General features: G+C 36.6%; 1 protein-coding gene across 20 annotated transcripts in view; it reads left to right on the forward strand.

The window, feature by feature from the left end:
* The window catches only part of LOC127960111 (forkhead box protein P1-B), a 181,526-nt gene that overhangs the window by 17,917 nt on the left and 139,780 nt on the right, over positions 1 to 23,829 (forward strand). For 11 of the 20 annotated variants that reach the window (XM_052559680.1, XM_052559675.1, XM_052559671.1 and 8 more), the window contains 2 exons: positions 10,733 to 10,767; positions 17,082 to 17,121. The exons of 3 other annotated variants lie outside the window; for them this stretch is intronic. The gene's annotated coding sequence lies outside the window, so the exon portion shown is untranslated. Of the gene's footprint in view, positions 1 to 10,732; positions 10,768 to 17,081; positions 17,143 to 23,829 lie in introns of all 20 variants that reach the window. 6 more of the 20 variants (XM_052559674.1, XM_052559677.1, XM_052559673.1 and 3 more) reach the window with 4 other exon arrangements.

Consider the following 23,829-nt stretch of genomic DNA (forward strand, 5'->3'; position numbering starts at 1 on the left):
ATTCTTCCATACATTATCATATTTAAAGAAATAGTTCATGCAAAAATGAAAATATGGTCATAATTTACTCGTCTTTATGTCATTCCAAAGCAGTTTGGTTTTGTTTCTTCATTGTACTAGTTTTTTTCCATGCAAATAGTTCACATGGGGGCTGACACTTTCGAGTTTCAAAAAGGTTGCAAAGAAAGGTGAAAGTATCAAAAACATGGTCCTTATGACTCAAGCACTTTAATTCAAGCCTTTTGAATTCATACGATAGGTTTATGTGAGGAACAGGCCAAAATATACGTCATTAAAAAAACTTCCTGTGCAGTGAGTGTTAATCTAATTGCGTTGAGTTTGAGAACTGAACGAGCAAAGTCTTTCAGACCAGTTCTGAGAACTAGATAAACTGATTCTGATTCAAAAGACTGAATCCTTCACAAAAGGAGGAGATTTTATGGTCTCCCAGAGTATAAAATGGCTGAAAAAGTATCTCATAGACTTTCATTGTGACTTGGTGGTGGGCTCTTTTGACTTGGACCATATTTTATCAGAAATTGTGTGTTCAGAAGCTTTACTCTTACATTCAACATTTATTTATTCATTTAGCAGACACTTTTAGCCAAAGTGACTTAAAAAAGAGGAATACAACAAATTATCAAAAAGAGGCGATAAACAAAAGAAGTGACAGTAAATGCCGCTAGGGTCACTCAAGTCTTTTTACAGTGTGACGTTTTATATGTATTATTGCACCCTTTGCATCTCTGAAAGGTCACTTAACAAAATTATATGCATATCTGTGTGTATGTGGGGAGGCATAAATAACAGCTCTCAAAATAGAGAGGTCACCCAACGGTTTTTTTTTTTCTCTTGAGTTGAACGTTAATTTGAAGCAACAATAAAACGGATGTAACCATTTCCTCATCAACTTTTGTGGGTAATAAACTTTGGTCTGCATACCCCTGCACTGGAGTTGGACTAGTCTAAGACATCTCCATCTATTCTCACCTTCAGTGATTAACATCTCACTTAGCTGACGATGATGTTCCTTGTTCAGCTGATTGTAAGGTGATAGAGAAAATGTTAAATTGGACCTTGATGCTCATCTGAAGCCAATTTTAACATATAGGAAGAAGAAATCGCAAATGAGATCTCTATAACATCTCTCTTTTTTTTTTTTTTTTTTTTTTGCAATGGAAATGGAAAGGGTCGTTTGACTCCTGATTGTCAGGCTTTTCTCTGAATAAACACCCCAGAAGTCTCACATGTTCAGTTTCTATTCTATAGCATTGGTTCTTAACCTTTTGAACATAATATTTTTAGGCACCCCGAATCAGACAATATATTTCTTCTCATATTTCATTCTGCAATTATGACAATAATGCTTGTTTTCAAACTCTTTATTAACATAAAATTTATTTTGTGAGTTTTTCCAATAAAAATAATATTTATTGAGAGTGAAATATGTATAAAATTTTAAATATATATATTTTTACATCCATTTATTTAATTTTTTATGTTTTAAGCATTTAGGTGTGAAGTCATTTATACATTTGAGGCCCTGTCCCCTGTTTGAGAACCGCTGTTCTAGAGTTTCCAAATAGTGTCTCAAACTTTTGCCCGGATTTGTTAACATACCAACATTTGCAATTAAAAGTCAGAGATTTCAATATGAGCCCAAAAATCCATCTCATAAAACCCTCCCTAAACTAAGTATCTGCTCCTTTCTATTAACATTCATGTTTTAGCTTTCTACATTTACTGCATGATGACAAATTGTGTCTATTTTCCTTCTAAGAGGAAAATTTGAAACTTTGAAGTTGAACTTTGATTGAAGCAAACTCCTGAGCTAAAAAAGATCAACCCTTGAGCAATAAAATTATCCTCTGGGACTAGTTTGACAGATAGATGAAGCAAATTATTGTAATTATACCACTGCCTATCAGTCAGCTGGGCAGAAAAATGCTGTTTAGTGAATTGAGAGTAGATTGAATCATGTTTTGGCCATTTGCTTATTTGTGGCAGTGCAATTAACAACAGCCTAGCAGATTTGCACATAGGTCGAGACCACCCCAACAGGCATGGAAATTCAAGTACTGTGTGATGTTTTCCTTTTTCCAAGCATCTGCTCAATGACTGTCATCCACAGGGCCTGACACACACGCATGCATTTAGATTGGGCCTGCAGCCCTCTGACCGGGAGACTGAAACTCAACACTCATTTAGCAGTGGCTCAACATACGGCCCACTTCACAACTTCACACAGCACACACACACGCTTAAAAGTTCATTAGATCAGTATCCTGTCTAAATTGCCTCTGTGTAACACACACCACAGGCTAATACAGGGGGTCTCAATGCTGGATATGTCCACCTTTCTCAGGGCTGTGTTTATGAATGCTTTTGTGTGCCCTTGTTTTTACAGCAAGTTTGTTTCCCATTCTGTCATATTACACTTTTATCATTTAATTTCACTTTTCATTTTAGTAAGACTTCAGATGATTGATAAACAAATCTGCTTATGCTCATTTTTAAATATGTGTCATTTCTTTGAAAAGGTCAGCGCTGAGTCATTTAATTATCCTTCACATTTTCATAGATTAACAATAATTTCATGGAAAATGACATTGCTCAGAAGGTAGTCTTGAATATCTCAGGAGACTTAAAACATTGAGAACTTAATTTAACTTTGTTTGCATCTTTTCCATGAAAAATATTTAACATCCATGGAACTTCTCCATTCTATTTTTTTTTTTAACAGGAAAAGGATTTGATCATTAAATGTTCTTCACACTAAACAAAAAAAAATGGTTCTGCTTACTATTTGCTGAAAGGATTTGGGGAACCAATACCAGTTCTTCTATGGCATCACTGTGAAAACCCCCTTAAGGTTTGAGCATCTTTATTCGCTCTCATTTTAACCTCACAAATGAGAAATCATTTGTGACTTTTCTTTTCTTTGGGTGTGTTCAGAGTAGGTCTGTATTATAACGCAATACAGACCTACTTTAGTGGAGTTTATTCAGTCTTATTCACTGTCCCTTTTCCGCTTTCACAAAAGCTTTCAGTTACACCTAGCTTCCTAACTTCCTGTTTCGCTGGGTGTCTGGCCGGCGGTGGGCTGATGTCGTAACTGCGATCAGGAAAGGAACACAAGTCCAGGATGGAGTCCCAGGCAGCTGGCCCAGTGTGTGTGTAGGAAACAGCAGAGCAACTTGCAGCGAGCAGCAAATAACAGTCCATATCTCCTATCTCTCTCCTCTCTTTTCACTTTCCTGTTTGGACTCTAAGGTGATTGGAGGCACAGGCTGTGACATTTGACGGAAGTAGAGAGAGAGAGAGAGAGAGAGAGAGAGAGAGCAAATAAAAGAGAAAGTATTTATTTACAGTGTGATGATGCTAGTTAAGGATGCGGTTTCACACAGGATGTGCCCCCCTGCTTCGATCTGATAGGGGGCAGGCTGGAGCTCGAGGTGGTGGCCTGTATTGTGGAGCTGGTCTGGATTTTGGGCTGGACCCACTAGCACACCCTCAACGCTGTTTCCTGTCTAGGCGCAGAGAGATGAGAGCAGGTCAGCACAGGTCACTGGGAAAGAGAGCGGAGGGGAAGGACAGTCGAGGGTGTGTGATTGTGGGAGGTGTGTAATTGTCTGAGATATGTAGAAAGGTCATGTGTTGTGTTTTTTGAGGCCCTTTACCTCTGTCATCACCGCAGTGAACCAAATGCAGTCCCACAAGCAGAATCAAACATCCTACCGCTGCTGTATAGCGTTGAATCAGCGATTAACATATACCGCCCATAGTCATTTGAGGTGTTTGTAATTTACAAGCTATAAAATATATCAAAAGGCTGATGTAAATCAAATAGGCCTTTTTTTCCCCTAAAAGCTTCTTCATTTCATATTTCTGTTTAGGACACAAATGTTAACATTATTTTACATGTCAGATATATGTGTTTGTTCTTAAAAATGTGAATAGTGAGTGTAACTGTTATATGTGTGTGTGTGTGTGTGTGTGTGTGTGTGTGTATATATATATATATATATATATATATATATATATATATATATATATATATATATATGTATATATATGTGTGTATATGTATATGTGTGTGTGTGTATATGTATGTGTGTGTATATGTGTATATGTATGTGTGACTTTGACATTAACCTCCTCCATCTAATAATATAAGGTTAATGGCCTTAATGAGGCCTAAAAACGCAATGAGACATTGGATCTACTTTTTATTCACGGATCGCTTGTCTAAATAGGGGAAGTGGCGCACTGACCGTTTAGCCTTGCGCTAATGACGAATGCTGAGAAGTTTGAGCTGAGAGAGCAGACTATGGGTAATGATGAAAGCTTTAGTATGGAGATATGCTACTTTGATTCAAGGTGTTATGATTTGTCCTTGTTAAACAACATTCTGTTTGCTTGCAGTGGATGATGTTCTGTGTTTGATGTAACCGCTAATTTGTTATTTACATTTACAGAATAGTGTTTTTCATAGTTCTGAAATTTAAAAATGTATGGTTAGTAACATTTTATGATTTTAAAAGAAGTCTCTTATGCAAAAACTTTGAATTTGTTTGACTAAAAAAAAAAAAAAAAATTATAATTACAGTTTGACAATAATTGTTTCATATTTTTATGTTTTTATGTTTTAAATAATTACTTTTGGGAGGTCCTTTGATGTATAGAAAATGTAAAAGAACAGTTTATTTGAAATATAAATATTTGTAAGATTATAAATGTCTATACTGTCTTTTTAAAAAACTATTTTAGGTGTCCTTGCTAAATAAAAACATCAGTTTCTTGAAAAAAATATCACTGACCCTGAACTTTAGTGTATGTGCATATATTACAAAAAAATAATACTTTGTTGCAAATGTATATCCTTAAATACTAATCTGCATCTTAACTATACAATGAATCCAGTCAGTATGGTTTAAGTTTAAACAAGTTCAGTTACTGTATCAGATTTTGATTCAGAAATGCTCTGACTGGTTTAGTGAGTTCATAAAGTGAAGGATTTGTCAGACTGATTCAACCAGTAACTTTGTAAGTATTTCTGAATGATACATTTAGAGAAGCGGTTTGCTCGTGAATCGGTAAACACTGGTCATACTGTATTCACAGTTTGTGTAATTTTTTTTTTTTGCCTATATATTTATAACCATCTGTTTTATACTATTATATATATATGAATGAATAATTTTATTCAGCAAGGATGCATAAAATTGATCAAAAGTGAAGTTAAGACATTTATATTGTTATAAAAATATATTTCAAACTGTTTTACAAGTTTTATTTAATTATTCTTTTTTAGAGACTTCTTTTAAAAAAATAAAATAAGAATCATACCCAAATTTTAAAAGGTGTTGTAATTTTATTTAATAAAATATAAGTGCTTTATGTAATTAAAATATTATTTTATCTAATTTTAATCAGGTATCATTACATGTTCATTTTTGACATTTAATTTTGAAAGGTTCACTTGGAAGTTCACTAGGTTCACTAGGCTCAAACGTACATTGCCCCAATGTGTGAGAACAAGCGGACTAACCTCTATGCTATGGCTCCACTAGAGCTTCATGTAGCTGACGTGTTCATGCCTGTCCCCTGGAGAGCAGGAACAGGAATCTGTCCATTAAAGCAGTCTCTGAAAACACTAGTGTACACTAGGCCAGAGGGGACAGGAGCAGTAAATCTGTGAAAGTGGATCTAGACCTGACAAACATGTGCAGAGCTGAGAAATACAAACAAACAACAGGCCTGTTTGTCTCCCTGTTGGGTTACAGAAATACACACTAACGTACACCCACCCACACACACAAAACACTACAGCTTATGCTTCCTGAGTAGAGTCGTAGAAGTCTTGTGGCTCTTTAGTTTCTTCTTTTGTAAACACAATTCACGCCTCCGTGTTTTTGAGTCCATTATCTAACAGACAAGTCAGTCAATACAGTCTTGCGGTCGCACCATTCTGCATTGATGTATGTATTTATGTGCTATATGCAGAAAAGAGCTTCTCTTTTGTGAACATGGTGTAAACAGGCATGTCAATAAACCCATAAGCCGTATCAAGCTACAGTAGCTATTAAAAAATGCCTATATCTGCTGTGGATTTTTTTTTTCTCCCTCTTTTTTTTTAAAATAATGTTAACGTGGCATTGTAAAAGAGATGGATGATCTATGTGGCAGATTGATCAGCGGGTAGAGACCCCATTATCTCTTTCCGTGTTAATTACAGTGTGCTCAGCTTGTGTGTCAAAAGACGGATAACTGACGAAGGTAAAAGACCTTATTTATGCTTTTGTACTCAGCTGGCGGCAGCTTTCCCCTCTCTTTCTTTTTTTTTCGCCTTCTCAGCGCTGAATATTTATCGTCCAGTAATATTACTCTGTCAAATATGATCATCTCTGCGGAGATATTATTCACTATCGTCACCTTCACAGGCATCCATTTGGACCCGCTCCTTCTCAAGTTACAGACTCTTCCTCTGCACGCGGAGTGGCTGAGCAAATTTGCGCAGAGATTTTTGGTCGTCCCCCGGGATGCCAGAAAGGTAATTCGGGTTGGGTAAATCAATATGTGGACAGCCCAGTCATACCACAACGCAGAGACATGGCACCAATCTCAGAATGCCCTGACATTTTGTGGCTTTTAGTGGGGTCACATTTTGCTAACGGAATAACAAAAGAAGAAAAACGCAGGGAAAAATTTCAGTCGCAAGCATCCAGATGAAGTCGATGCTCATCTGAATAGTTTTAAACTAAGATATCATTTTGAACTAGTTCTGAAATGAATCATCATCCGTTCATATATATTTAGGCCATTGTTATGAAAAAAAAAGCAGAATGTGTACATTTTTGCGATGAATAAAATAAATCAATTTAGCCAACGTCATTCTGCTCAGGTTTGCCCACTTTAAAAAATGTGTAATGTCTACAGAAAAAAAGACTAAAATATGACCGTTAAGTTACCTTACTGTATGTGGGGTGAAAAACTATTAATGGTTTAACATTTAATGTACCTAAATTTAAGCTTTATAAAAGTGAAAAAAATTATTTACTATATGATTTATGGTAAAAAAAAAAAAAAATCTTACCAGGACATTCCAAGAGGTCCTGCGTGACAAGTAAAAAGTAAAATAGGTTTTAGTTTCTGTCGTTTTTCTTATTAATGATGTACATTAATCATTTTTATTTAACATTTTATCTGATTTAGTTAACGTTTATTGCATTTTTTAGTGTTGTGTTACCCTGATGGTGTTTTGTCTTTGTGTGTATGACTCAATCTAAATAAGGCCTATATAAGCTTCCAGAAGAGGTAAGTTCTTGTGTGTTATTCAGGTTCGGTTGAGCTGCTGCTTCTGTCCACTGATCAATGTTTACATCTGAGTAAAAGCCTAAATTAAATCTGAAAAATTGAACTAAACCGTTTGATTCATATGGATTAGTTTTCCGATCTCTTTATGAAGATTTTGAATTGTCAAAGTGGTAGTTACAAAGACAGTCAATGGAAGGAAATCTGACTGCACCCTGTCATCAAAAATATCTTAATTTGTGTTCCGAAGATGAACAAAGGTCTTACGGGTGCGGATCGACATGAGGGAGAGCAATTAATGACAGAATTTTCATATTGGGGTGAACTAACCCTTTAATACAGTTACTTTTACATACAGTATGGTTATTTACGGGTGTGACAACCACATTCTGTAACCGAACTCACACCTGTACATTTTCAGGACTCACAACCACATTCTCGGAAAGCACGTGCTGTGTGAATGGAACACGACTGGACAACTCTGTCACATCATACAGTGCGAGAGAGCTGTTCTGCGGTGTCTTTTTTTATTTTATTTTTTTTATTACATTTTATTTTTATTAGAATTTTGTATACAAGTAACAAAAGAAAAACAGACAGGAAAAAATATACAGAATATAAACCACAAGCAAAACAGAACACAGACACCAAAAAAAAAAAAAAAAAAAAAAAAACCAAATGGCATATTTAAAAACAACTAATTAAGTACACTGCTGCACCACTGACATTAGAATCTCAACACAAATACTAAACGGAGATGTTAAAGGTGGTTGGCACTCTATGAACTCCCTTGCTGGTCCAACTCAGTGTTATATTTGTCAAGGTGAGCCAAAAATGGCTCCCAAATATCTGAAAATTTATTACGATTGCTGTTCTGCGGTGTCTAGAGTGTGCTGCATGTTTTAATTTATGGTTTCGGTAACTTACAGTGACGGAGAAGTGAGCTGTATCATCAGAAAGTTTTCGAATCAGATTCAGTTTTTCTCCAACGGAGCCGCTCCTGTCAGTTTTGTGTTCTGCGTGTGACTCAGATGCACCGCTCTCCACCCAAATAAAAGCTGCTGTCATTTAATGAAGGTTTGGTGGATGAACTCGTGGCTCAGCTGGACTCTTGTTGTGTCTGTAAGTGATAAGACTTTTTTCGGTTTTATGGACGTCGCCATATTTGATATTACTTCAGTCACTGTTGCCATGGTTACTGGTAAAGAAAATGTGCTTGACTCCTGTTGCGTGTTCATACAGACAGTATTCCAAATACAACTATAAGTTGCTGTGTGAACGGAACATTTCAAAACTCACACCTGTGTGTAAATGACAGTGTGAATGTATTGCCATTTTTATGGATGGGCCACATGCAGTGAACTCTGATTCATCATGTGGCTTTCTGTGTTACCACCTATTATTATAGTGGTTATTAGTCAGTTTTACAGTAAAAAGCAGATTTTAGTAGTTCAGATGGATTATTTTAACAATCATATAGTTTTATACAGCCACCAATATGTCATTCTGTAATACTAGGAACATTGTATTTTTAATGTAGAATTCTGCCAGTTTTAGCAGGTAATTTAACAGGATGTTGTTTTGCTCTTTGAAATTAACCCAGGTACATCAAAACAAAGCTTAGTCAAAAAATAATGCTAAAAATAACAATTAAAAAACATCCGTGGAGGATTTTATGTAGCTAGCGTTTAATTTGCTGACTAGATAGCATTTAATGTTTAATGCGCTAATGTTTTTAGATTTTATTTCTCAAGTACATTAGATACAGTATGTTAGATGTCAACAAGCAAAAAACGAGATGTGTGATGTTGAGATTTGACAAAATCACCTTACACTACTTACACTAGGGTAGACCTTACACCGAGATCATGCAGCGTGTTTATTGTTTGCGCTGTGTGCCGAAGGGCCCCTTCTTCTGAAACACACAGCAGTGAAACCCCCATGAAGGGACTTTTCAACTGTGTTACAGATCTTTTTTTTCCTTTTTTCTTTCTTCTTATCACTGAGCGTGTGGTGTGAGAGGTAACATCACAGCAGTCTTTCCTGTGGTTTCATCTGTCAGACCTGATCCTCAGGCCTGTGTTTTTACCTCGCACCAGAAACAACACACTGTTATGAACCCTTACATACACGCGCATTCTCTCGCTCTCCCTTTCAAAACCATTTATTCTTTTCATCACTTCCTGTCTGTTGACCAGACTGAAACAGCTTTCTGAAAGGCTGTCTGGAGTCAAGCTTGAGAAACTGAATTGGGTAAACAACAAAAAAATGTAGATTCATTTGGTTTTCTTTGTGCAAACAGGTTGTTCTGCCCAGGATTGTTTGCAATTTAATATTGTGCAAGGTGAATGTTATGTCATTGTTTTGTCATTCCTGCGTTGATAACGTTATCTCTCATCGCTACACCAAGTCTGAATGAGAGATATTATGTGTGTTTTGCAAAGGAATTTATTTGTTTTTGTTTTTTTTGTGTATCTGTGTGTGCGAGTGCATTGAGTGTTATAATGGCTATCACGTCAGGAGTCAGACGTTACGGTAAGATGTCAGAGCATCACCTGGTGGACTAGCACAGAAAATAGGCTCTCGTGCAAATAGCAGACACCCACATACAGTATAACTATGAGAAATCCTTTCACGCCACATATTGACACATCTCTGAATTGATTCCAGCTCAGTTTGTCTCCTTAATTATTATTATTTAATTTTTTTTTATTTACAGCTGATTTTAGTTGTATCACATAAAAGCTTGTTTTTGCCCTAGAGAAAAAAATGACTTTTTCATGTCATTGTGACTTTGTATCTCATAAAAAAATAATAATAATGCAACTTTCTAGATTCTTAAGATATTTTATTTCTGTCAAATGTATCTTATAATGTGTAAAAAAAATTCAACTTTATTTTACCATTACCTTCTTTACTTGTGAACTTTAAAGCAAAACAATGATTATTTCCAAACAGATTGGCAGACCACTCCCCCTCATCTTCTATTGGTCAGCCAAATGGGTAGTCCTGCTCCCAAATCCAAGCTATTGTTTGAAACCAAAGTTGACTTAACTCAGTGTTTTGAAATGGCTATGAGTGAATGTGTTTAAAATTTGAGAAAAAACTTCTACTTAACTTTCTAGTATACAATAAAGACTCTTGTCTGTGTTGTAAAACTATATTTAGATATATGTACATTGTTTTAAATTAATGTTGTTGTGTATTTACAAATTTTATTAATAATTACACATCAAGTTTAACTATAATCAGTTTTTTTTTAAATAGCAACCCCATATATACATCTCCAACATTAAAGGGATAGTTCGCTCAAATATATATATATATATATATATATATATATAAAAACATTAATATTGATTGGACAAAAAATATCACTTGAAACACTTCTCAAAATTTCTTCTTTTATGTTCCACAGAAGACAAAGTCGCTCGGGTCTGGAATGACACGAGGGTGAGTAAAAGATGACAGAATTTTTATATTTGGATGAACTTTCTCTTTAATAGGAGCATTCTAATATCTTCTCAATCTGTATTTTTGCAAACTAATCACTCTTCATAAGTGTCTCTCTAATAATAATGAGGTAGTTCAAGCTTAGAAAGAGAGTATGTGACAGAGAGTAGGTTTGGTGGGGCCAAGAAGGGTCGTGATCTTAACAGATGTCACCTCACATGTCACCTCACCATCTACACGGTTGCCACAAACCACCATCCAAGTATACTCAAGCGCAGCACACTTTAAAAACACTCACAGTCACCTCTTATCAGATTACCATGCCTTATGATTGGCCTTCCATTGGCCTCTTTATTTAATAGAAGGTTCCTTTCCTTTTTGAGATGCCATAGAGTGTTACATCACTGCGCTTGAGCCCTGTTATCTATGTTGAGGCCTGTTCTTGTAATGGGCTTTATTGATCTAAACAACATCAGGCTGGCCGTGATGTTATTAAGGTGAAGATAACTTAACTGTAACTTCCACTCAAACAATGTATTAGTGTTTTATTGGGTTTAAATAACTTTGGCTTTTAGACGCTAATGTAGCCGGTTAGTCACCCTGCTCTTTTATGGCTGCAGGATCTTAATAAAGCTTTCCTCTTTACATCCTGCTGTGTGTGAGTGTGTTTGTGTGTGAGAGAGGACAGGAGATGCCAAGTGCTTGCTGGGAAGTTTCTGCATCTTTAGTAAACAGCAGGAACTCTAAATAATCGGAGTAATAATATGTTGGCGGTATCCGTATTAAGCAACGCATTATCAAGCCGTGGTTCATTCCGACCCGGACCTTTAAACTCGATCCACAATGCTGCCTTTTCTTCTTTGTCAAATTAACATATGTGGTAAGAATTATTTGTGGGTTTAGAGTCATTTATTAACTGCATTTTGCAGTGAACTGTTAAAATGGATGTTCGGATGTGTTTTTTTGTCTTCCAAGGGCACACTGAATCCAATATTTATGAAATAATGATCTCATTCATCTACAGGCATATTTTCTGTGGGAAATTTAATTTGCAGCTATTTAAAGCCATGCGTTTGGTAATGAATTATTTTGTCATCCTGCCTCTGATGAGATTCATCTTTAATAACTGTAACAATTATTTTATTAAAAAAGAGGAGCCATGCATTATGGCTATCTCCGCAAGGTCTAGAGCGTGCAAGGATTCTCATTAGGAGGGTATTATTACCCCTGCTGGGCTTTCATTCACACTACCCAACTTAAATTACATTGTGTCAACAATGTTTGCATTAAATTTAAGCAGTCATATTTACCAATTTTTCCCTCTCTCTCGCTCCCTACTACTGACACATTTAGATGTATTAAAAAGATAAAACACAGTTCTAGATCTGATAGGATGGCTTATTGAACGTTTACCTCAGTGCTGACTTTTAATAACGCAATGAAATTGAATTTGTATGCCAGTTGTTTTTTATTAAAATGTTTTTGAAAGCTATAGCCGGCCATATTGTTGTCTGAGAAGTTGAAAACTGTCTTTAAAACAACTTTTGTGTTACACAGAATGAAGAAAGTTATGCAAGTTTGTAGGTTTGTAGTTTTTGTCTAGCAGCAAATGAGCTAAATATCAAATAAAAATTAGACCAATGCAGCATCACCTTCTTTTTTAAGAAGGGGCTTTTTGATGGAAAATTATCTAAAGGTGCATCATGACAAAAATCACAGCTGTACTAAAAAAAGAAATATGTTTTGCATATTAAAGGCATGACCAGCAATACTCTATGACAAATGTTGCAATTTCTGTTCATCAGCCTCTCAAGGAAGTTAGAACGTTCCAATCGGAAACAAATACTGTGTAATACCTATTTTAATGCTTCCCCAGTTTTTTTGCTGATGCCTATAAAAAGTTCCACAGCACATGGAACCATCTGCCAACATGGAAACCAAATGTTGTAGCCTCTGTTCCGCATTTTACCTCGACGCACTGTACACAAACAAAATGTTTATGGCTCACTGAGCTGAACCTATCCTGGCCCAAGACAGAAGCGAAATTGCTGAATGTGAGGTAATTGGTTATTTCAGTTTGACCACTTCCTTAAACTCCTGCTATTACTCATAGTGATACTTTTCCAAAGAAAACCTCTGACTCTCCTGTAGGCATAACGGTTTGGTCGATTTATGTAAATCAAATATTTAGCTGGACTTTAGAAGTAAAGTGGAGACTATGATTATCTGTACCTGGAAATTGCAGTGTCTGTGAGAGGGCACTGTGATGGAGTGGCAGAGCAGTTTGTCTTTAATGTCAGCCATTTTTCAGTGTCTTGTCTAGTTCTTTTGCAACATTGAGAGACTTGAATATTAAAGAAAGGTGTTTGCCTGAGTTTTACAATGTTTGAGCTTTTGATTATGAGAGCACCAAGATGCTTCAACAGTGTCTTTGCTTTATTTACTGTATATTCCAAATTCTGTCATGAAACTCTAGAGGGCGCAGGCTGATGGGTCTTTAATGCAAACTGATGATATTCACAGAGTTTAACTACTTGGCACATGCTGACCGATTCATGTTCAATACATAGCCAATGCTTACTGCTTAACATAAGTGGCTGGCTAGCATTCACTAAAGCAGTTTGCGGCATGCTTTCAGAGTTCCTCTGAAACCCTCCACCTTCCCCAGCTCCACCTGTTTAGTTCTGCTATGGGTTATTATATATGCTATTTGTGCTGCAGCAGTATGTCTTAAATACTCACAGCACCGTATCATTGTATGATTCAGCACTAGCAAGCTGTTGTACTTGCCTTACAGCAGTAGGAATAATCTAAGACAGCAGCAGATCTATTCCACCAAGACCAAATACATTAACATTGTCATATCCATCACCATGCAAAAATCTTTAGAGAATTGCAATGATGGAACTATTGTAATGAATTAAATCATTTCTTAAAAATGGTTTATTAGTAAAATGTATCTTTGTTCTTTAATAAATAAATGTTCTTTATTTTAAAAGGGATAATGCACATGAATTAAGATAAGCACTCAAAGTTTATTATATAAATGTGCCAGATTTAGCCATACAGGCTGTTTTTCATCTGAAGTCCCTGACAGGTTGATGGTAAAGCCCACGAGTACATAAACAACAAACATTCCAGCAAACATTGCCACAAACATAAAATACTTTACTTATAAAACCCAGAAGCAAGAAATAAACCACTACTTCAAAACACATGTTTGATTATCCAATAACCAACCTTTTTATAGATTTAAAAAGAAATGAGCAAAAATGTAATATTTATTTTACTTCTATAGGTATAGTATTCCAGGCATTAAACATTTTGAATCTACTTGACTGTAATTTATGGTAGAGCCTATAATTTAATGTTCTGCAGAAGACAATTGTGAATAAAATCACAATGTTTTTTTTTTTTTTTTTTTAGCAAAAACATAAATATTAAGATTATTGAATACTAGCAAAAGGCTTTCAGCTATATAATCTAATACCCAATTTTTTTTTCAATGTCATTTATTTTACCCCATTGGAAAAGTGTCTTGTTTTAAGCATAAACCATTTATATTTTAACAGAAAATCAAAACAAAAATACTGATTAAAAAAAATAGTGTTGTCACATGTCATGTATCTACACTTTTATTTACTCTCGACACAGGTTGTCAAATGATCTTCATTATCATCACTCCATCAGAGTGACGTAATCTGCTAGATTTAGCCACCTCTTCCAGCATATTACTTGGATTTTTAACCCTTGTTTTCCTTCAAGGACAAACAGTGTACGTGATGGCAGATCTCTTTGCGAAAGTCCCTGAGCTCTCCTGAAGAAGCAGATCCCTTTTCAGTGCCAGCTGTTCTTCCAGATAAACTCTGCTGTGTGCTCGCAGATTCTCTTAATATGATTCCGCAGGGTTGGGCTCAGGAGAATAGACGCAAAACAAGCGTGCCAGGAGAAAGAGCGTTGAATTTTTAATCAGCAGGCCCTCGTAGTGCACCAGCACTTTTTTAGTAGGCAGCCGGCTCATTCATGAGCAGATGTTCAGCGCAGGTCCAAGCTGCAGTTAGCATGAACTCTGCTGCCCTCTCAGCCGTTGGCTGCAAGGACGTTGGCAGTGACCCCGGCATCTGAGAATTCATTCCCGGCAAAAAGCATCGAGCGCCGCTTCGCCCAGACCCTTTTTTTAGCCACGTTGCCCAGCCCAGGAGCTGGCCAGAAATGGAGGAGGGCTTTTCATTTGACAGGCCATCAGTCTTCGCTCTGACACTGATGAAAGACTCGCCCGGGTCAACTCAGGGGACCGGCCCCAAAAATTCCTGAAGACAATTTTGCTCAAGTTTATCATTAATTTTTATGACGTCCTCTGTATGAAAATAAGCCACCTGGCACGAAAACCAAAACAGAATCTTGGAAAACAAAAGCGACCTTTTTTGCGTCATTTGGTTGAAGGTACCCTTGAAATGGGGAATTGCTATATCAGATTAACGTAGGTGGTTTAAGAGAACACGCTGGTCAGGTTGGTCGCTACGCTCGAGCCCAGCTGCTGCTGTGGTTAGCCAGGTGGTTCGGTTAGCCTGGTGACCTCAATACACCTCAAGAGACTCGAATAACAACCAATACAGATGAAGCATTATCGTGTTTCATTTACATAACACCGTTATGTTGCAGTACGTCCATGTAGCCCTTTCCCATCAAACGACAAATATGCCAAACTGGCATATGTTCTGCACGGAAAGTGTGAAATGTTATTCTTTTTCGTTGCGGTGCATGTGAGGCTGTAATTGAAGGATGATGAGGTTTTAAGTTCTTTTTTTTTTCTCCCTTCAAGCACTTGTTTCTTCAGCACGTCTCCTACTTCACACTATCTAATTGGCCGTTTTCAGGTTGGGTTTATGAGAGCAAAACTAATTAGTGTTTCTAAATTCAGAGAGCAAGAAAGAAGGAGAAAAAAAAAGGAAAACATGGTTGAATGGATTGTTCTGGTTTCCTCTCTGGTGTCAGGCTCATAACAATGAAATAAAGAGTCTAATCACTTTCAAACTGCTTGTTTTTTTGTTTTTTTTTAAACCAGCACTGAATGTCACTTTCTCTCCTGGCATTTTGTTTGGCACCATCACAGGCCCGGGAATAAAGCGAGTGCTTGCCCTCTTTACAAACTTTTTCCTTTGTAATTCGTGGGAAGGTTTTGCAGGGCAAAAACAATGCGCGTGTTGTTAGGTGGGGTTGTTTCTTCTTTTGATTTGGAACGTCCTGGTGAAAGACGGGTGGAGGGTGGAGAGTTTACAGTAGCGTTGACTTTTCGCCTATTACCTTTATTCAGAGCTCCAGCTGCAGCGCGCCCTCAGGAAGGCCACCACGGGAGCACACACACACACACACACGCCATCCCCCGTGTGAAAGCAAGCACTGTTTGAGTTGGCAGGCGTAACTTTTGCTGCCTATGCAAGAAAGACACCAGCGGCGGCCACGCTAGCCAGACGGGCTGTCGTTCTTCTAATCAGGATGTGCCTTTTCCACCTCTCTCAGGAAACACATTTCTGCCTCTCCCTCCCCTCAGCGGCAAAAAAGCGTGGGTTGGACGAGAGGGAGAAAGTCGGTGAAGATGAGTGACAGGATCAGAGTCCGGAGGGGATTGGGCTAATCTGAGTTTAGTAGCACTCCCTCAACACCTCACCCTCCCTGCCTCCACTGGGCCTTCATTTATATTGAATAAAAAAGTTTATAGGTCAGTTTAACAATGTGCCGTAAAACTCGCACTATTTTTATTTTTCCACCTCTCCGCCGGAGGGATTCGCATGGAGAGGGCCAGTAATTAAGAAGCTGTGAATCCAGGGTTAGGGAGGAAGAGTGTTTAAATGCAATTAGAGCATCTGCTCGAATCAATTTGAACCCAATTACAGTTTTCTTGAATGTGCTATTATTTGTTTAATCAAGGGAATTTTGCCCTTTTAAGATGCTAAAAATGTATCGTGAGATTATTTAAACGCTGAGAGACAATAAACTCGGCGGAAGCGGGTAATGAACAATTGTTTCAAAGTGACCTCTCTCGTTGTGCCCTCCCTCGTTACCTTGTTCTTCTCTGAAAGGAAAACTCCATTTGATTTGTCTGGAGATAAAGCTATCACAATATCGGCTGGATAATTAGCCCAAAATCCGCATCAGTTTTTTTTTGGGAACTGGATGTGGAACAGCAGTCTCTGATGATTCGAAGTTTCAGTAGATTTCCTCATTTCTCACTGATGTTTTTTCTTGTCTGTCCTTCTCTCCTTTCTGTCTTCCTTCTCTTCCACCAATCTTTCTACCTGCTGTCTGTCCTGCAGGAAGGAGAGTGCAGTGGTCCAGCCCTGTGGATGCTGAAGGGTATGCCTCGTTTTTAACAGTGTATGTGTGCCTAGCCACACTTTTGAATGAATTTCATTGCAACAGATAACGAAATATTAAACCAAGTGGAATTTGCAAGCAAATGATGCTAGGCCTTCTCAAAACTGCACTTTTAAACACCTTTTGTAATTACGTTTAACCAACTGGTCCCAAAACCATTTTTAGTAGATATGTGAAGTCAGTTCAGCTCTAGTTACCTTCTTTGTTATCCGTTCACGTCAGTTCATAAAAATGCAAATTTAGGAGATGTGTGGTAGTTTACTCTTTTTAGTCTTAACAGTAATTCTATAAAGCCCAACAAACATTTTTATTTATTTATTTATTTGAAATAAATGTTATTTGGTTTAACATTGAATACATACCTAATGCAGTTTTTATTCATTCATTCATTTATATTTTATATTTTATATATATATTGTATGTTTACTTATATATATTTTTTAATTACCACAAATTTTACATGGCTTGATATTTATTTTGAATAGATTCTATGTTGAATATTTATTTATTTATTTTTAGAATAAATTCCACATGGTTTACTTTTTTATGCAGTATAAATGTTTAGTTTAATAATGAATGAACGAATTTGGTTTAACACTTGGTTTAATATTTTATTTGTGTGTAATGCAGTAACATTCCTATATTTGTGTAGAAGTGTGAATTGATTGACCCTTTCAGACACTTTCAAAACACATCTGTTAGAATTTGCTCACAGTTTAGATGGCTTGATCAGCACGTACACAAGGTCCGTTCCAGATATTCTGAATTCTAAGATTTTACACAGTTTGACTAATATACCTCCAAAGTCCTTTTTGATCCATATCTCTTGTGGCCTTCACTTCCTATGTGATGTGTAAACACAACAAACAAACCATGACACTGCCCACATGTCACAGTGCCAGTCTGTGTTCAAATTCTGTTGTTTACAGTAAACATTAATATATATTCATGACCTTGAGTTATATAAGCATCCTTTTGCGGCATATGCCATGCCATATTTGTGCTTATTATCATATTGTCTCTAAAACAGGTGCTCAACAAACATTAACCTCTATATATATATATATATATATATATATATATATATATATATATATATATATATATGGAGTGTTTCTAAATGTCTCAACTCTGTCATCAGTGTTTGATTTGAATTATGTATTTTATAAAAAGAATTGCATTGTGAGATTAATGGAGCTTTGCAATGTCTGTATTCCTACCAGCCTGGCCAGGCGACGTTTTAGAGAAGTGCCTCTAACAGTTACGCCCGCTTGCAAAACTGTGTACGTTACAGATTGATAGTAAATGGAAAACATGAATGTAAATTGTGTCATTTGATAATGTAAATGGAGAGCCTAGCTATTTTCCCCCACCCCCATAAAGAAATCAGCCCTATTTACATAGTCAGTTGTGCTTATGAGACTTATGGAAATCAATCTCTTGTCATTTTCCAACTACACAATTTCACGTTAGTTCAGAGATCACATATTTGAAAGTCAATATTGTGACATTGGCTCAGCTCCATGTTGGCAACATGAATTAAACATAACAAACAAAACAACACACTATTCTGACAAACTTTTAGATGAGCTTTAATGCATTAATAAAATGCATGATTATTTCCTCTTGAATATTGATTTTTCAGCGGGTTTTACGGAAATGTTGCACTTATGAAAGTCCAAACTTTTGGCGATCCGAGTTGAAAAGCACTCCAAATATGTTTAAGTGCAGGTTATTATTTAGTTATTCAGATTTATGACCATAACAGAAAGTAAAAGCAGGTACTTTCCAGGGTCCGGTTTTAAAGTGGCCAGCAAGGTGGCTGTGACAAGAGTTATTGAGGAGGGTCTTCGCTTAAACGTCTTGCACATGGTTTACCACTTTCTTTAAAAGCACTTTTAGGACTCATAATTGCTACTTAAATGTTGCAGATGGGTTATGACTAATGAGAGGACTACATTTATGAATCTGCATGAGTACATGAAAGCTCTCCTTGCTGTTGAATTTAACCTTTTCAATATTGACTAATTATTTAGGTTGGAAAAGATCTTAAGACACACCGCAGTACTTTAATACATTCCATTAGTTACATTAGTCGACACCTTTCAGAGCTTTCTACCTCATTTTTTTAATATCTTGATTGTGAAGCCTTTGACTGTGGCTTTGCACTCTTGTGCAGAGTATGACATTTAATAATTGAACCGTGCAGGTCGGTTGGCTGTTTAACAAGACCTTTGAGCTTCGTTTACACCGTTGCTGAATGTGGCACAAATCTTTTTTTGTTTCCTTAGTGATATGTGAACATTGTAATATTAAACTAATACCTGATTTTTATTTGTATTTTTTTGGACAGAACCACGATGTTAGGTGTGATGCCTGTTGCCTGATTAGTTTTTGTGTTTGTAGCTTTTCGTCCACGCTTGTTGGCTTTGAGGTCATATATATACATATATACAGTACAGACCAAAAGTTTGGACACACCTTCTCATTCAAAGAGTTTTCTTTATTTTCATGACTATGAAAATTGTAGATTCACACTGAAGGCATCAAAACTATGAATTAACACATGTGGAATTATATATGGAATTATATACATAACAAAAAAGTGTGAAACAACTGAAAATATGTCATATTGTAGGTTCTTCAAAGTAGCCACCTTTTGCTTTGATTACTGCTTTGCACACTCTTGGCATTCTCTTGATGAGCTTCATGAGGTAGTCACCTGAAATGGTCTTCCAACAGTCTTGAAGGAGTTCCCCGAGAGATGCTTAGCACTTGTTGGCCCTTTTGCCTTCTGTCTGCGGTCAAGCTCACCCCTAAACCATCACGATTGGGTTCAGGTCTGGTGACTGTGGAGGTCAGGTCATCTGGCGCAGCACCCCATCACTCTCCTTCTTGGTCAAATAGCACTTGATGCCTTCAGTGTGACTCTACAATTTTCATAGTCATGAAAATAAAGAAAACTCTTTGAATGAGAAGGTGTGTCCAAACCTTTGGTCTGTACTGTATATATGTATGTATGTATGTATGTATATTCAGATGTATGAGTGTATGAGTTCAGAATGCAAAAGATGACATTTTCATCTAAAATTAGGATTTTTATCAGGCTCCTATATTTATGTTCAGTTATTTCACTTTAATAGCCTGGAAAAGGACCTGCACATTGTCATTAAAGTAAAATGACTCAATGACTAGGAATGACTAGGAGCTTGATAAAAATCCTAATTTTAGATGAAAATTTCAGATGGCACTCAGAGGCTTTTGCATCTGAACTCTTCATATGTATATATATATATATATATATATATATATATATATATATATATATATATATATATATATATATATATATATATACTCCTAAAAGCAGACAATACAGTCTTTTAAAATCTATTGGCCGTAAAAAAAAAAAAAAAAAAAGGTTTGCTTCGTTATGTTCCACCCCAACTTCCTGTGTAAATAGGAAATACCTCAGCACAGGAAAGAAAACTTTGCTCGGCAAGCTATTTCTTTAAAAGATCATGTGAACAACCTTACAAAAAAGAAACTGAGCAGATAATTGGACTTGCACACTGTGGTTTGTGTTACCAACATAACTTTGGTTTCACATATACAGAGTATTATTTTTCAGTTTTTGTTGTAGTCATTTACACTACCGTCCAAAAGTTTGGAGTAGGTAAGGTTTTTTTTTTTTTTTATGTTTTTTGAAATATTGCTCAACAAGGCTGCATTTATTTGATCAAAAATACAGTAAAACAGCAATATTGTGCAATATTACAATTCAGAATAACTGTTTTCTTTTAATATATAAGTTGTAATTATGTGACTTTACTCCAGTCTTCAGTGTCACATGATCCTTCTGAAATCAGTTTAATATGCTGATTTGGTGTTAAAGAAACATTTCTTATTGTTATTATCAATGTTGAAAAATTTGTGCTGCTTAATATTTTTGTGGAAACCGCAATATTTTTTTTTTCAGGATTTTTTTTTTGAAAGTGCAAAGATTTATTTGAAATGGAAATGTTTTGTAGCATTCTAAATGTATTTACTGTCACTTTTAATCAGTTGACTGTATCCTTAAAGGTGTCCTATTATGATTTTTCACTTTTTCAACTTTAGTCAGTCCGCGATGTTGCTGTTTGAGCATAAAAAAAGATCTGCAAAGTTACAAAGCTCAAAGTCCACTTCAAAACGAGAAATGACTTTTCAAAAACTACAATGAATGACTCGTTTGGACTACAACGCATATTTTCCGGGATTTTTGACATCACAAATACTGATGAATGGGACGAGACCTGGTTGAGCTGCACTAGAGAAGTCAACGAGTGTTATCCCTGTGTCGGAGACATGTTAGTTTTCCCAAGGCAGATGAACTTAGAGTGGTTACAATCATCCGGGCTTATATCATGCTCAAATTGATTTGATTTACACTGAAGCTCACAGCTCACTATGAAGCTCATTATGGTAAGGGACATGACATTTCCCGACCAGGCACCAAGTGCTGCCAATCACAACACACATTGGCCTGGCTAACCAATCACAGCACATTTTGTGTTTCAGAAGGAGGGCCTTCATTTGATACAGGAAGTATTCGAGCCGTTCATGCCAGACTAGGGAAAGAGGTGTTTTTCGAGCAAACTAGTATGAGAGCCTGTTCTAGTACATCCCCAAAACAAAATCAAGACTTTGTAAAAGAGCATAATAGGACCCCTTTAATTAAAAAAATCTTATTGACCTTTTAAACTTTTGGTAAATATGTATACTATATGTATGTGTGTGTTTAAGGGAGCTGTGTAATTAAGTCATTAACAAAGCAGTTCAGTTTACTCAGTCTAACTGGAATCATTTTTTTTGTATGTCTTATAGTGTATTGTTTTTTTAAAAACATTTTGGTTTAACACACTGCCTTTTAATTAACAATTAATAATTTAATTTAATTATAAGGCGTATTGCCTTATCTTTTAATAATTTTGTGCTTTAAAACTCCAGATCCAGTCTGTTTTATGCACACACACACATCGGCAATGTCATATTGTTCAGAATGGTGACATAAGGGTCAATCCCATCTGTCCTCCCCCTCTCTCTCTCTGCTCGGTGGTGTTATACGCTCCTGCTTCACACAGATCTGCCAAAGCGACTCACCCCAGCCTGTTTGTGCCCTGTCTCTGTTTGTAAATACACAGACGGAGGACACGGGTGCCGCTCGGGGTCATGGCTGCCTCGCGGACGCTCCAAACCCAATGTGACAAGCAACAGATGAGTCACAGCACCCCGAATCTAAAGAAGCCGACAGTTTCTCTCTCTGTCTCGCACTCTCTCCCCTTGGGTCACATGAAGATTAGTGACACCTTCGCTGGCATCCTATAGGCCTCTGCCGAACCCTGCCATATCATCCTGCCTCAGTGCCATTACCCTCCCCCTTCCCTTCTTCTGTTTATCTTTTTCTTTTCTCGCCCCGTCATATTCAGTGCTGTGTTCTCTTTTAAAGGTCTGGCTGCTTCTCTCCATGCCAGCTAAACACAAGGCATGTTTCTTTGGATCAGTTTATATAAATGGTGATGGCTTTTCTTTGAATATTTGTATATTATTTTATTTATATTTGAATTATAAAAAATGAGCAATACATGCACACAGTACATACACAGATACAAAAATATAAATATAAAATGTAATTAGAGTTCTACTTAATTATATATATGAAATTAACCTTGTCTGTGTGTATAATTAAAATAGAAACATTTGAAGAAATTCTAAAGATGCTTTTTTTTGTCACTTTAAATACACAGTATGGTAGAACATGAGAAATAAATCTTTCTTTCTTTATTATGGCACATTTGAAGGGCTGTATCTTTTCACTGCTTGTTCCTAAAAAATACGTTCATCATGTTCACACACTTATACTTGACATTTTTGTAAGATATTCAGTCATATTTTTTCTTTAGAGAGATAGACAGCACCGAGTCAGCATCTCCCTCTCAAAGTCAAAAGATCAAAGCATCTCTCATCTTGTCCTTCTCAAAAGCTGAAAATCCAGCTTGTCTTTTTTTTTTTTTTTTTTCAGCCACACAAAGTAACAAACGCTAGCCGGTGTGCTCGGCCCCATGATTACCATCCTTCCACCGTAATCTGTCCATCTTTTTAAGCAAATAGCATGACCTTGCATAACCGAGGAGAACAACCTAGTTCTCTGACCTGATGAAGGTGTTTAAATGCTAAGCTGGATGGGATGATGAGCCCGGAAACTATTTGCCAACTTTAAACGGTAGTTTGACCCTGCAGTGATGACCCACGTGTTAGATTTCTTTCCCATGTGCTCTTGCAAGCAACCTGTGATTTTAAGTTCATGTGTGTCTCTAGGCTGGTTTTTGACTACAGTCGCTCAGAGCTGTGCAGTTATGTTATATGTAAATGTAATATTATCAACACATCCAATTTGGTTAAATGCTGTAGTGTAGGCGGCTGTTTTGATCCTTGTACCCACAACACTTAATTCAGACTTTGGGCACTTATTGCGGTAGTTCGGTGACTCTGTGTTTCTAAAAAATAATGCTGCAGTGATAGGAATGTGAGTGTTTAGTATGTATCTGATTGATCTTTGTCAGGCAGGAAAAAAAAAGACAAACCGCTATCATGTAGTTTGTGTGTGTGTGTACCTGTTTCAGACTCGTATGAAAATTGCTGCCATAT

Source organism: Carassius gibelio, chromosome B6 (assembly GCF_023724105.1).
Source record: "Carassius gibelio isolate Cgi1373 ecotype wild population from Czech Republic chromosome B6, carGib1.2-hapl.c, whole genome shotgun sequence".
NCBI classification, from domain to species: domain Eukaryota; kingdom Metazoa; phylum Chordata; class Actinopteri; order Cypriniformes; family Cyprinidae; genus Carassius; species Carassius gibelio.